The sequence below is a fragment of the Bos indicus x Bos taurus genome, chromosome 25, assembly GCF_003369695.1.
Source record: "Bos indicus x Bos taurus breed Angus x Brahman F1 hybrid chromosome 25, Bos_hybrid_MaternalHap_v2.0, whole genome shotgun sequence".
In the NCBI taxonomy this organism is placed as follows: domain Eukaryota; kingdom Metazoa; phylum Chordata; class Mammalia; order Artiodactyla; family Bovidae; genus Bos; species Bos indicus x Bos taurus.
This window is the reverse complement of record NC_040100.1, coordinates 4,326,265-4,331,804: the sequence shown is the minus strand read 5'-3', so window position 1 is coordinate 4,331,804 and position 5,540 is coordinate 4,326,265. Positions and strand designations below refer to the sequence as shown.

The 5,540-nt window shown below is 48.3% G+C and overlaps 1 pseudogene; it reads left to right on the top strand.

The window, feature by feature from the left end:
- Nucleotides 1–2,826: 2,826 nt before the first annotated feature.
- On the top strand, nucleotides 2,827–4,136 carry LOC113883633 (annotated as a pseudogene).
- The last annotated feature ends 1,404 nt before the right edge of the window (nucleotides 4,137–5,540 follow it).

The following is a 5,540-nucleotide window of genomic DNA, read 5'->3' as shown; positions in this document are numbered from 1 at the left end:
TCAGTACTCTGTTACAACCTATATGGGAAAGAATCTGAAAGAGAGTAGCTATATGTACATACCATATATATATAACCTAGACAGCATATTAAAAAGCAGAGACACTACTTTGCCAACAAAGGTCTAGTCAAAGCTATGGTTTTTCCAGTAGCCATGTATGGATGTGAGAGTTGGACTATAAAGAAAGCTGAGTGCTGAAGAATTGATGCTTTTGAACTGTGGTGTTGGGGAAGACTCCTGAGACTCCCTTGGACTGCAAGGAGATTAAAGCAGTCAATCCTAAAGGAAGTCCTGAATATTCACTGGAAGGATTGCTGCTGAAGCTGAAACTCCAATACTTTGGCCACCTGATATGAAGAACTTACTCATTGGAAAAGACCCTGATGCTGGGAAAGATTGAAGGCGGGAGGAGAAGGGGACAACAGAGGATGAGATGGTTGCGTGACATCACCAGCGCGATGGACATGAGTTTGAGCAAGCTCCAGGAGTTGGTGAAGGACAGGGAGGCCTGGCGTGCTGCAGTCCACGGGGTCGCAGAGTCGGGCACGACCGGGCAACTGACCTGAACTGAACTGATATGTACATATATAACTGACCGCTGTGCTGTACACCTGAAACTAACACAATGTTGTAAGTCAACTACACTCAAACATAAAATAAAAATTTAAATATATAGGGACTTCCCAGGTGGCTCAGTGGTGACGGATTCACCTGCCAATGCAGGAGACTCAGGTTCGACCCCTGGCTCAGGAAGATCCCCTGGAGAAATAACTGGAAACCCACTCCAGTATTTTTGCCTTGGAAACCCCATGGAATGGAGGAGCCTGGCGGGCTACAGTCCGTGGGGTTGTAGAAAGTCAGGCACGACTTAATAACTAAACACACACACACAGAGATGAAAATAAAATGGTTGATTTTATGTGTGCTGAATTTCACCTTAATATAATAAATTAAAAGGGTTTGGGAAACAAAGACGAAGCAGCCCCACGGCTGATGACTCTATGCGGTCACATCCTAAAAGCCCATCACGCGTGTTTGCTGGATCCACAATCAGGAAGCAGCCGACTCCCCAGGACAGCCCTGATGTTGGCGGGTCGCCTGGTGAACCGCACCGGCGCACAGTTCACTGGCACTGTCCTCCCCTCCCATGTCGGTGTCCCCACCTGTCACACGCCCTGGTCACACTCCAGTTGAAGTAGGACAGGATATCCAGGGACTGGAAAAGGAGGGTTAGCTGAGAGGTGACTCAAGGAGTTGGATTCTCCAACACCTGCCCCTTCAAGGCCATGAGCTCCCCTCCGGTGGCGCTTCTAGAAAACCGATGACAGACAGAACTACCTGCCCACGTCTCTGGGCACCCTCCCCAGGGAGCATGACGAGATGGCTGCCTAATTGCTAGGTGGCCTCTGATGGCTGTGACCCACTGAGACATGTCACCCGGCAGGTTCTCCAAGAGAAGCTGCAGGAGGCCCCAGCAGGACCAACCTGGCCACAGGTGAGGAAGGGCAGCTGCCAGCCTTCCTGATGGGGAGAGAAAGAAACTGAAAGCCAAGGGGCATCTGAACCATCCCGGCAGAGGTGCCCAAGGAAATCCCGGCCCACAGGCGGTCACAGCAGCCAGATGCACAACAGCCAGAGGTGAAACCGAAAGCCAGTGAGAACAGAGAGCCAGTGAGAGCGCGCTCTGCTCCGTGCTCCGTGGGACCTAAGTGGGAAGGAAATCCAAAAAAGAGGGGACACGAATACATGGGCATCCAGGTGGCACTATTGGTAAAGAACCTGCCAGTGCAGGAGACATCAGAGACTCAGGTTCGATCCCTGGGTCAGGAAGAGCCTCTGGAGGAGGAAATGGCAACCCACTCCAGTATTCTTGCCTGGAGAATCCCATGGACAGAGGAGCCTGGCAGGTTTGTGTCCATGGGGTCGCAAAGAGTCGGACACGACTGAAGCGACTTAACATGTACACGTATGTATACATATAGGTGATTCACTTTGGTGCACAGCAGAAACTAATACAACATCGTAAAGCAACTACACTCCAGTAAAAATTAACTTAAAAATGAAACAAACTTTAAGACTTCCCTGGTCTCTACTGGTCAAGGCTCCACGCTTCCAGCTCAGGGGGCACAGGTTCCACCCCTGGTCGGGGAACTAAGATGCCACATGCCGTGAGGCACGGCCAAAAATAAAGTGAAATAAACAAAGAAAGAAATTTCCTAAAATAAATGATCAAATGGTAATTAAAAACACACACACACACACAACGATGGCTAAAGGTGGAAACTCCCAAGTATCCATCAGCCATCAATGGAGGATGAGTAAACGATGAATCATTGCTCAGCTGTATAAAGCAATGACACACGCTACAATGTGGATGGACCCCGAAAACATGACGTCCTGCGGAAGAAGACAGACGCAAAAGACCGCATGCTGCAGGAGTCCATGTACATGAAATACCTCGAGAAAGTCAATACACAGACACAGAAAGCCAGGAGGAGGTTGCCGGAGGTGGGGGCATGGTGGATGAGGACTGCCTGCTTCCTGGGTGTGAGTTTCCCTTCGAGGGTGAGGAAAGTGTGTAGGAGCGGGTTAGAGGCGGTGGTCTCACAACATCACAAATGTGCTAAATGCTTCTGAACTTGCACTTTAAAATGGTTCGTTGGGCACTCTATTTGGGACTTCATGTTGGAATGAAAAAAGGCCTGGGATTTGGTGGAGACATGCCCGCTCCACTGGTGCGTACGTTTTCGGGGAGCTCAGGCTCCATCTCCACTCTCATGCCTCCCTCGCCCATTCCTGCTCTGGTTCACGTGTTTGGCCATGACCATGGCCGAATACTCCTATGTGAAGTCCACCAAACTCGTGCCTAAGGGAACCAAGGCCAAGAGCAAGAAGAAAAAGAGCAAAGAGAAGAGAAAAAGAGAAGTGGATGAAGAATTGTTGGAATGTGGGGGACAGTAAAAAACTTTGGTGAGATTTCAGGAACCATAGCAACTGAAATGGATAAAGGAACCTAAATGGATAAAGGTTCCCTTGGGCACGAGTTTGGTGGACTTCACATAGGAGTATTCGGCCATGCTTGTGGCCAAACACGTGAACCGGAGCAGGAATGGGGGAGGGAGGCAGGAAAGTGGAGACGGAGCCCGAGATCCCCAAAAACATATGCACCAGTGGAGCGGGCACGTCTCCCAATCCCAGGCCTTTTTCCATCCCAACATGAAGTCCCCAATAGAGTGCCCAACGAACCATTTTAAAGTGCAAGTTCAGAAGTATGTCAAGTCCACTTGACAATGGACTTTTTACACTGGGAGCTTCACATAAAGAAGCTGATGAGGCCCTAGTCCTCCAGAGCAGTTTACAGCTGTCAAACAGTCTGATTCCAGAATTGCCCTGAAATCTGGCTATGGAAAATACCTAGGTATAAATTCAGATGGACTTCTTGTTGGGCGTTCAGATGCAATTGGACCTAGAGAGCAGTGAGAACCCATCTTTCAAGATGGGAAAATGGCTTTACTGGCCTCCAATGGCTGTTTTATTAGATGCAATGAAGCAGGTGATATAGAAGCAAAAAGTAAAATGGCAGGAGAAGAAGAAATGGTAAAGATCAGATCCTGTGCCAAAAGAGAAACCAAGAAAAAAGATGATATTCCAGAAGAAGACAAAGGAAATGTCAGTGTGAAATCTGCTGCTGCTGCTGCTGCTAAGTCACTTCAGTCGTGTCTGACTCTGTGTGACCCCATAGACGGCAGCCCACCAGGCTCCCCTGTCCCTGGGATTCTCCAGGCAAGAACACTGGAGTGGGTTGCCATTTCCTTCTCCAATGCATGAAAGTGAAAAGTCAAAGTGAAGTCGCTCAGTCGTGTCCGACTCTTAGCGACCCCATGGACTGCAGCCTACCAGGCTCTTCCAGCCATGGGATTTTCCAGGCAAGAGTACTGGAGTGGGGTGTGAAATCAATTACCTAAAAAAATTCCAGAGCTTCCAGGACCACAAGCTTAATATAAGTAAAGAAGACAGTAAAATTCTGAAAAAGGCCTGGAAACATGGATTCTTGCATGAAACACTTCTGGACAGGAGAGCCAAATTGAAAGCTGATAGATACTGCAAATGACCAGGATTTTGTTTCTGTCTTTTCCTTTTGTTTTTTTTTTTCTGAATAATAAAATCAGTGTTTTTACAAGTATTAAAAAAAAAAAAGATTTGTTTTTTTAAGAAAGTTGTATACATTTTTGTGGGAAAATCTGCACAACATACAATGTACCAGGTTAGCCATCGCAAAGTATCTGGTTCAGGGGAAGGAAGTACATTCACGTTGTCATGCAACCACCACCACCACCACCATCCACCTCCAGAATTTTGTCATCTCCCCAAACTGAAACTCTGTCCTCATTAAACACTAGTTCCCCAGCCCCCTCCCTGGAAGGAAGGGGAGGAAGGAAGGAAGGAAGGGAAAAAAAAAAAAAAAGAAGCCCACCAACCCATCTAGATCCCTTTCACAGTGACTGTTTTAGCCACGGACTGGATTTGGGTCAAGGTGACCACAGCTCCTTCGGAATCCACCCTTCACCCTCCACCATCATCCCCAGGGATGCGACTCAGTAGGCAGCAAGTCAAAATACAAATGTGCGCAGGACAGCTGCAGCCTGGGCGGCCCTGTGAGATGCCGGTGGGAGAAGGCGCTGTCCTGGGCCTTAGACAACAGCTGGACGAACAACTCTCAAGTTGAAGTGCAGGAGAGAGGCGTCTGGGCTGCGGTTTCCTAAGTGTTCCAGAGCGGACGGCTCACTCCTGCTAATGGAACGGGCTTCGTCCGTTTCCTGGATTTCGCAAACGCGGGTAAAAACCCAGGAGAGAAGGCGCCCGCGCCCTCGCCAATCTCACCCGGTGCATTTGTGTGCTGTGCATTTGTGTGCTGAGCGTAACTTGGGGTTAATTATTGATGACGCGGCTCCAAATGAAGTGTTGGCGAGAGACCCGCTGCCTCTTCTAATTGCCAGGTTTCTGAGAAGAAGCTTCAGCCTGGAGGGATTTCATGATTAGAGTGAAAGGAAATAGGAAAAGCAAAGTGTGCTTTGGCCTGGCCCAAAAGAACAGAGCACTGAGAATTAACGGGGAGAATTAATTATTAATAACCAGAATGTGAAAAGAGATGGGGGATGGTGAAGCAAAGATGGTTTCTCCCCGGCCCTCACCTGAATCTCCCACAACCAGAAACCAGGGGGAGCTGCCCACTGAGCTGGGCACTGGACGTGGAGCGGACTGATAGTTGATCCTGAGGATAAAACAGCATAAAGTTGCCTTCTGTCGGGAAATCTCAGAGCCCGGGGTCTAAGGTAGAGGGCCCGTCCCATGAAATCAGGTTGAACTTTGGTTTTCCAAAAACAGCGCGTGGGACGCCTATTAATTTCTAGTGCATCATCTAACGGTAAACAATGTTTTTCTATTGAAGTATAGTTGGTTTACAGTATTGCGTTGATTTCTGCTGTAGAGCAAATTAATTCAGTTATACAGATACATGCATTCCTTTTTCAAATATTCTT